General features: G+C 53.0%; 2 non-coding genes across 2 annotated transcripts; one reads left to right on the forward strand and one right to left on the reverse strand.

The window, feature by feature from the left end:
• Positions 1-904: 904 nt before the first annotated feature.
• TRNAC-GCA lies at positions 905-976 on the reverse strand. The gene has a single exon. It is a non-coding gene; the product is annotated as a tRNA-Cys (tRNA).
• A 1,110-nt stretch (positions 977-2,086) lies between these two features.
• Positions 2,087-2,168, forward strand: TRNAS-AGA. Its single transcript has one exon. It is a non-coding gene; the product is annotated as a tRNA-Ser (tRNA).
• The last annotated feature ends 8,258 nt before the right edge of the window (positions 2,169-10,426 follow it).

The following is a 10,426-nucleotide window of genomic DNA, read 5'->3' on the forward strand; positions in this document are numbered from 1 at the left end:
GTGTCTGGCCGTGGAATTTACTGTTTTTATCCCAGCATATTTGTAAAGCAGTTTCTTCTTTAAAAGCTCCTTTATTCTAGGTTATGCAAACAGGTCACTTCCCAGCTATTTCAAGGAGATGGAATTTTCCTGACCCACAGGGAACTTAAACTAACATGCTCAAGATCACACATTCCTTAGGAGAAAACGAAGGGAGAAAAAACAAACAAACCCCCCCAAACCGTTGCTGTTTCTACCCAAATGATCAATGAGACCAGAAAGTGAGACTGTGCAATTAACTGTCTGGGACTACACTGACTCTGCAGTTACTTGGATGCAGACACACCCAGCTCTACGGTTGGTAAACGTACAGAGACTCTGCTGCTGCTCATGAACTAGCAGCACATGACCTCTAAACAGCTGCCATTCGAATGTATCTGAAAGTCACAAGGAACAACGATCTGTGTTAAAGGAAGGTTGCCATTTATTAGAGCCCCAGTTGATGCCGTGTGCACAGAGGATTGAATGTGTAACAGGGAGTTTGGTAAATCTTGGTTATTTTAGTTTTGTAACAGGCTCCTGTCCACCCCCAGTAGAGTTTTCAGTCCCAATGGCAACTTACTTACCAAATGTAATACAGACTAGTCCATGCCTCCCATGTGGATGTGGTTCTTGTTCTTCTGCACATTGTAGCCCATGGAGGCCAAGGACCTGCAAATGTGTCTTCATGTGCCTTTGTTTCATTGATGAAAACAAACAGACACTTAGAGGATTGGAACTGATTTCAGCTGGGGGACATGTTTGCTAGGTTTTTATGCATTTGCACAGGAAAACATTTGTGTCCATTCATTTCAGGGATCCCTATTTAGTGGAGCTCCTGAGCATACTGGAAAAGAAATTATTTTTATTGAATAAACAGGCTTGAAGGGGGCACTTGGAGTTGAACCAAGGACCACTTGATCTGCAGTCAAACACTCTACCACTGAGCTATACCCCCTTGACATTTGCATAGGCAAGTCCATGATCTTAAGGATTTTGAAGGATGGGCTCTGTCTCAGAGAGCTCCTTTTCTATTCCCAGACCACAGGGGTTTAAAAAATGGGGTTTGATTAAACTTTACATACACATGTAGACACCACAGCTTGCACACCCACCAACATAGCTTCCCCCCACTGACATAGCTACCACCTCTCGGGGAGATGGGTTAACTGCACGGACAGGACAGCTCTCTCCCCTCCGCTTAGAGCAGCTTCATTATTTATGAATAGGTGGGAAATAACCTCCTGAATGGACAGGAACCAATGTATCAGATATTGCTGTGTCTGCATTCAATATGGGTAACTGGTCATATTGGGCTGGATTAGTAGGAGTGTTGCCAGCAGATCGAGGGAAGTGATTATTCCCCTCTAGTCAGCACTGGTGAGGCCACATCTGGAGCATTGCATCCAGTTCTCTCCCCCAGCCCCGACTACAGAAACAAATTGGAGAGAGTCCAGGGGAGGGCAACAAAAATGATTAGGGGGCAGGGGACTTACGAGGAGAGGCTGAGGGCAGGGCCGCCCCTCACTGCCCCCTCCCCTGAGATTCACCCTGCCCATTGCCCACACCTCTCTGCCCCTCCCCTGAGACCTGCCCAGCCCACATCTCTCTGCCCCTCCCCTGAGGCCCACCCTGTCCACCTCTTTCTTTGGTCATCTGTTGTTATTCCTTGAAACATCAAGGATGGAATAAAAAGCTGAGTTTATTCCAGGGTGAGGAAAGAAAGGAGCCACCAACCCCCTGGCTAAGCTCAGTGCCCCAGAGAAAACCTGCCCCCTGCTATCGCAATCACTGATGTACTGGGGATATGACGGGAAAGGGACTGTCTGAATGATCAAGGCAGGAAATGGACAACAAGCTACAGCAACGTCGTTAGCCACAAACTCACTCTCCTCATGCTCCAGCCAGAAGGGAAAAGAGCAGGAATTCTTGCTGTTCAGCAACGGACACACTTACACAAGGGCACAGCAGTGTGTGTGTGTTGTGGAGGCTGGCTTCAGGAAACAACTGGAATTGATCACTCAGTGAGAACAGAACTAGAGTGCAGTGAGAGCCACACACCCAGCAAGTAGTTGTGGCTGAGTGGTTAAGGCAATGAACTAGACATCCATTGGGGTCTCCCTGCGCAGGTTCAAATCCTGCCAACTACAGAGGAAGTTGTGGTTCTTTAGTTTGAATGCAGCTGGGTCTTGTCTTACTCTAAAGCTACGTCTACATGAAAGAGTAACATGGCTTTAGTTAAAGTGTTTTAATTGAACAGCTGTTGCATGTCCACCCTATGCCCCTGTGTCACCAGAGCACATCCATGCTAGCATCTCTTGGATTGCCACAGAGAGCAGTGCATTGTGGGTAGCTATCCCACTGTGCAGCTGGCTGCAGGGTGCTTTGGGAAGGGTTTGCAATGCCTCACGGGCTGGTACAGCATCACATGATGCAGGTTTCTATCCCATTGGTCCATGGGCATCCTACTAGATTGCCAGCTGCTTTTCAACTGCAATGTGTGTGATAGGGTAGAGAGCATGTGTGTGTGTGTGGGGGGGGGAGACAGTGTGTGCGTTGCGGAAGAGTGAGTGTGTCGCACACTGTCTCTAAGTTCAGACAGCTGCTGGACGCAACCAGTCCTGAGGCAGGGGACAGCCCCGACATCAGCCCCCTTCTCTCCCTGGCTCAGCTCAGCACAGCACTCTCTGTCACACACACACACACTGCTGCCTGCTTAGCTCGGTGTCAGGGGTGCTGGAATAGGGGGTTTAGAGGGCCATGGCCCCCCCACTCTTTACTTGCTGTTAGGACAAATGATGGGGGGGGGGGGAAGGGTGCAGTCTTGGGGAAGAGGCGTCTGTGGGTGTGGCCTCGGGGGGAGAGGTGGTGTGAGTGGGGGTCCTTTGGGAAGGGGTGTCATGGGGGTGCCACAGTTCGGACAACGGTGCCCCTCCCCCCACTGTAAGGAAGCTTCTGCCGCCCCTGCTCTGTGTTGGCAGAGCAGAAGAGAGCAGCATCCATGGCAGTGATTTGCTCCCCGGGGCTCCGGCAGGGGGGTTCGGAAGGTGACTTAAAGGGCCCGGGGCTCCGGCCGCTGCAGGAAGCCCTGGGCCCTTTAAATCACCAGCCTGGGGAAGCCGGGCCGGGCTGGCACAGCGTACCGGCTCTTGCTGGTACCCCATACTGGAACATACCGGCTTACTTTCACCTCCGGAAGGTCCTCACGTGGATCAATAACTGGTTAAAAGATAGGAAACAAAGAGTAGGAATAAATGGTCAGTTTTCAGGATGGAAACAGGTAACTAGTGGTGTCTGTACTGGGACCAGGACTAGTCAAGATATTCATAAACGATCTAATAAATAGTGAAGTGACAAAATGTGCAGATGGTCCAAAACTACCGGCTCGCTTCCTAGAACGAACGCTCCTTGAGTGGGGTGATCCACAGGGAGTAGCTCAAACCTCCAAAGTGCCTGGCCAGGGGCAGGACAATAGCACAGCAAGGGAGGGGTGTGGCAGTGACATCACAAAGGCCTTTTGCAGGACCTCAGACTATTGGTCAAAGGTGGTGGGGAGGTGGTGACCTCACAGAGAGATGCTGACATCAGCCAGGCAGGACAGGGGCGAGGGGCCAGGCAAACCTCAGAGACCCCTGTGGCTTTGCTTCAGCAAGTCTCCTTCTCCAGGTCTCTCTTTGAGGACTGAGAGAGTATTCGGGTTCACGTACTTTCGAGTTTTCTCCTTCCCTTTGCCTGATTTTACTAGAAACCAGCCATCCCTGTTTAGAAGGTAAGAGCCTCCTCGAGGTTTGAAACCTGTTCAGTCTGATCCATCTGGTGGGAGTTGAATTATAGGCACGGAAAACACAAGCTTAAGGAGGCAGAATTTTATTCCGCACCTGGGATTTTGTCCCTTAGAATCACTGGGGATATGAGGGTTTGTCCTTTTTTTTTTCACCTTTTCCTCCATCCATCCTTTACTCCTTTCTCTTCTTCTCTTGCTTCTTTTGTCCTTTCTCTTGTTCCCCTCCCAACACCAGGAGCGAGGTGTGTGTGTGTGTGTGTGTGTGTGTGTGTGTGTGTGTGTGTGTGTGTGTGTGTGTGTGTGTGTGTGTGTGTGTGTGTGTGTGTGTGTGTGTGTGTGTTGCAGGGGAGTGCTCTGCAGCTCCCACTGTGGGAGGTCCAGCCAAAAATGTGAGGCTGAAATAGAGCTCGGGCAGTGATCCCCACCGGTGACCTGGGTCATCCTTTGGGCTCTCTGGTGAGAACCCTCAGCCTGCTGTCCTCAGTCTCTACCCTGATTGGCTGAGCAGGGGGTTATTGACAGGGAGGAGACTCAGGTCCTTATTGTTCTCTTTGAAGACCAAGTAAATAAGTCATAACCAATCATATGTTTGACAAATTTTGCTGCTTCTCTGCATTAATGGTCTCTGAGCAGTTCATGATTCTCTCTAACATTGCAGTTCTCCTCAAATACTTGCTGAATAATTACTGTGCACTGTTGTTGGTCTGGAGCTCATCTGAGAGCACTTTACTCAGGTCATTCAATGTCTGAAATTCAAGATCTGATGGTTAGTTTGAAAGTCAGGGCTCTTGGGTCCTATTCCCAACTCTGCCACTGACTGGCTGTGTGACCTAAGACAAGTCAATTCTCCTTTCTCAGCCTTAGCTTCTCCCTCTTTCAAGTAGGGATAATAATGATCCGCTCCTACCTACCTAAACACACACACTCTTCCCCAACACACACAGACACTGTCTCAGGGGCCTGATTTCCCATTGATCCTTCCCCCTTCTACCTCAACACACTCACTGTCTCTCCCCACACACAAACAGTCTCCACACTGCAGTTGAACGGCAGCTGGCAATCTAGTAGGATGCCCATGGAAATGTGACCAAGGACCAGCGTTAGGGGAAATGGTGCCCGGGGAAAAACTTGTACTTTGGCACTTCCCCATCGCCCCTGGGGGATCCCCCTCCCCCTTTACCGCTAGCTCCTGAACTCCCAACCCTTGCACCTCCTTCACCCCTAACTCCTGCCCCTCCTGTGCCCTAACCCCTACACTGTGTCCCCTTTGCCCTTAACTCCCACACTCCCCTCCTGTGCCACCAGCCACTGCCCCGCTCCTGCACCCCCTTCACCCCTAACCCCTGCACCCCCTCCTGCACCCACGTGGGGACACTGACCTGTGTGCATGGAGCAGCTGGCATTGCTGCCCGCTCCTGCCTGGGATGCTGCTCCTCCGGGCACCCCTAGGGCCTGCGGGGCGGGGGGAGGGGAGAGAAGCGACATCATCTGAGCTCCCCTACATCCAGGTCACTTTCCTCAGCCGGGCTGTATCAGGGGAGGGCAGAGAGCAGCAGCTTCTGATGCTCCCCTCACAGCACAGCCCAAGTGGGGAAAGTGACCAGGACGCATGGAGCACATAGTGTTGCTCCTCGCTCCCCCCAGCCTCTATGGGGCCACGGAGGAGCATTGGGGCAGGGGAGAGCAGTGAGCACCTTTGCACTGGCACATGGTGCCCTTTGACCCCTGGAGCCCTGGGCGGCTGCCGGGGGGCCCCACCCCTAAGGCCAGCCAGGCTCCCCAGCACCAACAGCAGAGACACAGGGAGACTGGCCACCCACTGAGCAGAGGTAGCCTGGGTGGCTCGTAATGGAGGCTCGGGGGGCTCAGCCTCCCCAAGCCTTGCGTCGCCAAGGGGGCAGTGGGGCCCATGACTAGGGGCCCTGGCCAAATTGGGCCCCCCTGGAAAAGTCTCCCCCATGTCAGCCCCAGGGCTGGAGGAGCTCCCACTCCCTGCTACGGCCGGGGGGCTGCAGCAGGGCACAGAGCTTCTCTGGTCTCAGGGCCCCAACTGGGCAGGGGTAAAGGAGTGACAGGGCGGGGCCAGTGGGGGAAGGGGTGGAACAGTGGGTGGGGCCGTGGGTGGAAGGTGTGGAAGGGGGCAGAGCCACAGACAGAAGTGGGGGGGCAGGGTTCCGGTTCTGGGGCTCCCGCACTTGTTCTCCCTTCCCTGGGCTTTGGCATCACTAGCCCCTGCTTAGCGAGTAGGGTTCAGTGGTCCCCAAAATGTGGGGCATGACTCCTAGGGGGACACAAATGAAGTTTCATGGGGGCATCTCAGGGCCCGAGCCAGCCCCCATGGAGGGAGCAGCACTCAGCCCCACTCTGCCCCAGCTCTTCCCCAACCCCACCCTCAGCCTGGGCCCCTGGCTCCCATCCCAGCCTCGACCCCCTTACCCCTGTCTGCACCCATCTCCCCTGCAAGTAACAGCCCCACTCCCAGCCCCGGTTTTCGACCGTGGCTTCCGAGGGGCCACAGCCATGGATGTCCTCAATCACATCTATGAAGTGCAATAAAAGCTATTCCTCACCCACCCACCCCTCCATCAGGGCCGACTAGGTATGTTCTGCTGCCCTTCACTCATGCAGGAAGGATAATAACATTTCATTCCACTCAATCCTAAAGTGATTTGTAACCCACCACCAGCCGAAACTGGTCATTTTAGGGAAGCAGCCCCATCATGCTGCATACCTAGGCAGACTAGGTGTGTCTATGCAAACACGGTCTGTTCCTGAAGTCTTTCCCCCAGCTCCTCACTAGATGTGAGGGGGGAGCTCATTCAGACCCTGCTTACACTTAGTATTTAAAAACTCCATATTGGCCCTATCACTGCCGGCCTTAGATTTCTCCTCCTATCTGCTTTTTGGTTGTTCAGATGAGGTGGACGAGTGGTTAAGGTGATGGACTGCTAATCCCTTGTGCTTTGCATGCATGGGTTTGAATCCCATCCTCATTGGATGTATTTAGTCTTCACACTTTCTTTATAGGGTATGTCTACACTACCAGATTAGTTCGATTCAACTTAATTCGAATTTGTGGAATCGACCTTACAAAGTCGAATTTGTGTGTCCACACTTAGGACACTAATTCGACTTTGTGAGTCCACGCTAACGGGGCAAGCGTCGACATTGGAAGCGGTGCACTGTGGGAAGCTATCCCGCAGTCCCCGCTGCCCGTTTGAATTCTGGGATTTCCCCATAATGCATGCTGGGGGGAAAAATGTGTCGAGGGTGGTCTTGGGTAACTGTCATCATTCAACGTGCTTTCGGACGTCTCAAGGGTAGATGGAGGAGCTTACTGACTCGCTCGGATCTCAGCGAAACCAATATCCCCATTGTTATTGCTGCTTGCTGTGTGCTCCACAATCTCTGTGAGAGCAAGGGGGAGACCTTTATGGCGGGGTGGGAGGTTGAGGCAAATTGCCTGGCTGATGATTACGCTCAGCTAGACAGCCGTGCAATTAGAAGAGCCCAGCGGGAAGCGCTGTGCATCCGGGAGGCTTTGAAAGCTAGGTTCCTCAGGGAGCAGGGTAACCTGTGACTGTTCAGTTTCCTTACAGAGAAGCTGAACCTGCCCCTGCTTCAGTTACTGTTGACTTTCTTCTGCGGTTACATACCCCGTTCACCACGTTTCCCCCCTTCCAACACACGTTTAAAAATAAAGTTAATGGAACATTGTTAATTAACAACGTTTTCTTTATTAATGAATTCGCGTTAAAGGGTTGAAACAGGGACGCAGACTGTGGTGGGTAGGGTGTGCAGTGATGTTAACACCGCTTCTACACTCGAGGAATGATAGGCTCCTGCTCCTAGAGCGGTCTGCAGTGCCGGACTGGTTGTTTCAACGGAGCCTGCCATCCCTCCTTTTTGGGACTCTGTGTGTGGGGGTGTAAGGGTCCGGTGTAGGGGCTCGGTCGTCTCAGGTGCGGCCGGGAGCCAGACCATGTCACTACACGGCCTAAATCCACAAATCAGTCTCCGAAGGTCCACGGGCTCAGACCCTCAGGCAGGGGCTGAGCAACAATAAACAGAGTCAGTAGATTAGGCCCCAAGCCCTCAGTCAGGGCGGGGCAACCAACAGCAGTTCTACCTCAGACCCTCAGGCAGGGGCTGAGCACACAGAGTCAGTAGTTTAAGGGCTCAGCTCTTTAAGCAGGAGCTGAGCAAACAACAATAGTTCAGGGCTCAGCTCTTTAAGCAGGAGCTGAGCAAACAACAATAGTTCAGGGCTCAGGTCCTTAAGCAGGAGCTGAGCAGCAATAATAGTCAGTAAGCCCAAGCCCTAGGTCAGGGCAGGGTAACAGCCAATAAGTCAAGGGGCTCAGGTCCTTGTCCCAGGAGCTGAGCAACAACACTAGTTCAGAGGCCCAGGTCCTTGTATCAGGAGCTGAGCAGCAATAATAGTTCAGGGCTCAGGTCCTTAAAGCAGGAGCTGAGCAGCAATAATAGTCAGGCAAGTGCAGGCTTCTGTGCCTGAGCGCTGGTGTGAGGGGGAGACTGCCACCCGTGAGTGGGGTGGCGGGGGGGGGATGACACAGGCCCACCCACTCCACTGTGTCCCAGCCCGGGGCCCTAAAAGAGGCAGTTAGTCTGCTGCTGTGTCGGTGGGGTCCTGACCGCAACACACCGACATCGGCTCGAAATCTGCAGTAGCCAGACTTGGGTCAGCTACCCCCGGGCCACTTCCCATCTCCTCCTCCATGGGTACCTGCTCCTCGCTGGTGTCTGCAGTGGGGTCCCATACCACGGGCTCCTCGTCGTGCTGAGGGTTGGCTAGGTCGGGCTGCTCCTCAGGACACGGGTCGGTGTTACGCTCAGGCCGCTCCTCGGGATACCGGACCCGGGGAAGGCTCGGCCAGTCCTCCTCTGGGTACCGTGCTCGGGGAAGGCTCGGCCAGTCCACTTCAGGATACCGTGCTCGGGGAAGGCTCGGCCAGCCTTCTTCAGGGTACCTGGCTCGGGGAAGGCTCGGTCCAGCAGGAGCTTGGTCAGGAGCGTCTGTCCTCTCCAGCCGCCGGGCTGCAACTGAGCGCTGGGCCGGGCCTCTTATACTTCCTGTCCCGCCCCTTGACTTCCGGGGGGTGGGGCCAGGCGGCAGTGGCTCCGCCCACTGTGGCGGCTGTTCTGGCTCCTCCCTCTCAGGAGCGGCCGGGAGCCAGGCCGCCTCACTACAAGGGGCTATGTGACCTTGTGGCGGGGGAGGACGGTTACAGATTCCCCTGCTGCGTGGCTCTGTGGTCCGGGACAAGGACCGCTGCATAAGTTCTGTAACCGCCCTCCCATGCCACAAAGTCACGTACCCCCCACCCACACAGAACATGGAAAACACCTCCCAGACCGACCAGGGTGCCTACTGACTGCACTGTGTGTGTGAACTGCTGTTGATCCTGCCCCCGTGTCTGTACCCTGGTAAAGGTGACTGTCCTATGCAATTAACAACCCCCTTCCCCCCCCCCTTCAAAGACAGTCTTCTGTAGAAAAACTTGACGGAAATAGTAATTAACAGCAAACTACTTTTAATAATCAACTACACAGTTAGGGGATGAAACTGGGATTGGGGCTTCGGAGAGCCAGGAAGGGAAGGACTTCTCAACATTTAGGGAATGAGAGCCTTCTTGTATTTGTGCACTCTGCAGGGGTGCAGTGACAGTTTTCACGGCCCCTGTCGCCCCTCCTTCTTGTTACTTTGGGTGAGAGGGGGTTGGGACTTTGTGGTGGGGGAGGGCGGTTGCATATACAGTGCAGGAGTGCTCTGTCCTCCTGCCTGCGGTCCTGCAGAACATCCACAAGGTGCCGGAGCATGTCAAATTTTCCCTGGGAATTTCCTGTGTGGCTGGTCAGAACATCCAAGCTCGGACTCCTGTCCAGAGCGTCAACAGAGTGGTGCACTGTGGGATAGCTCCCGGAGCTACTAAGGTCGATTTCTGTCCACACATAGCCTAATTCAACATAGCCATGTCGAATTTAGCGCTACTCCCCTCTTCGGGGAAGAGTACAGAATTCAAACTAAAGAGCCCTCTAGGTCGAAATAATTAGCTTCCTGGTGTGGACGGGTGCACGGTTAAGTCGAATTAACGCTGCTAAATTTGACATAAACTCCTAGTGTAGACCAGGCCATAGACAACCATTTCTCCCTTTGGTACAATGACAGATCAAATAACGTTGCTTCTTGCAAACAAAAACCTTCTCAGAAACTCAGACCCCCCTCTTGCTTTAAATAAAATGTCTAAATCCCAGATTTTTTTAAAAATTCTCTAGTCCCGTATTTCTTAGTTTTTATCTCAAAAGGTAGCATTCTCATCATCTCCCCCAAACACCCTGGGACCTCCCCGAAATAATTAAAATACTCCCATCCTGAGCAAGGCCACAACAGTGAACCACAGCTAGTGTCTAGGCCAAGCTGTACTGAAGGAGGCAACTCCAACATTTTCTCCCTGCTTTCCTTGGCAAAGTCTGACTGAGAAAACAAAATTCCCCAAACTGAAAATTTTCTGCTGAGAAACCAATCCTAGTCTGTTTGGGGACTTTGGTTTGAATGTATTAATATTATTCTCTTCTGATTGCTGAATCAGTTCAATTCAGTCT

This window comes from Mauremys mutica, unplaced genomic scaffold (assembly GCF_020497125.1).
Source record: "Mauremys mutica isolate MM-2020 ecotype Southern unplaced genomic scaffold, ASM2049712v1 Super-Scaffold_100292, whole genome shotgun sequence".
In the NCBI taxonomy this organism is placed as follows: domain Eukaryota; kingdom Metazoa; phylum Chordata; order Testudines; family Geoemydidae; genus Mauremys; species Mauremys mutica.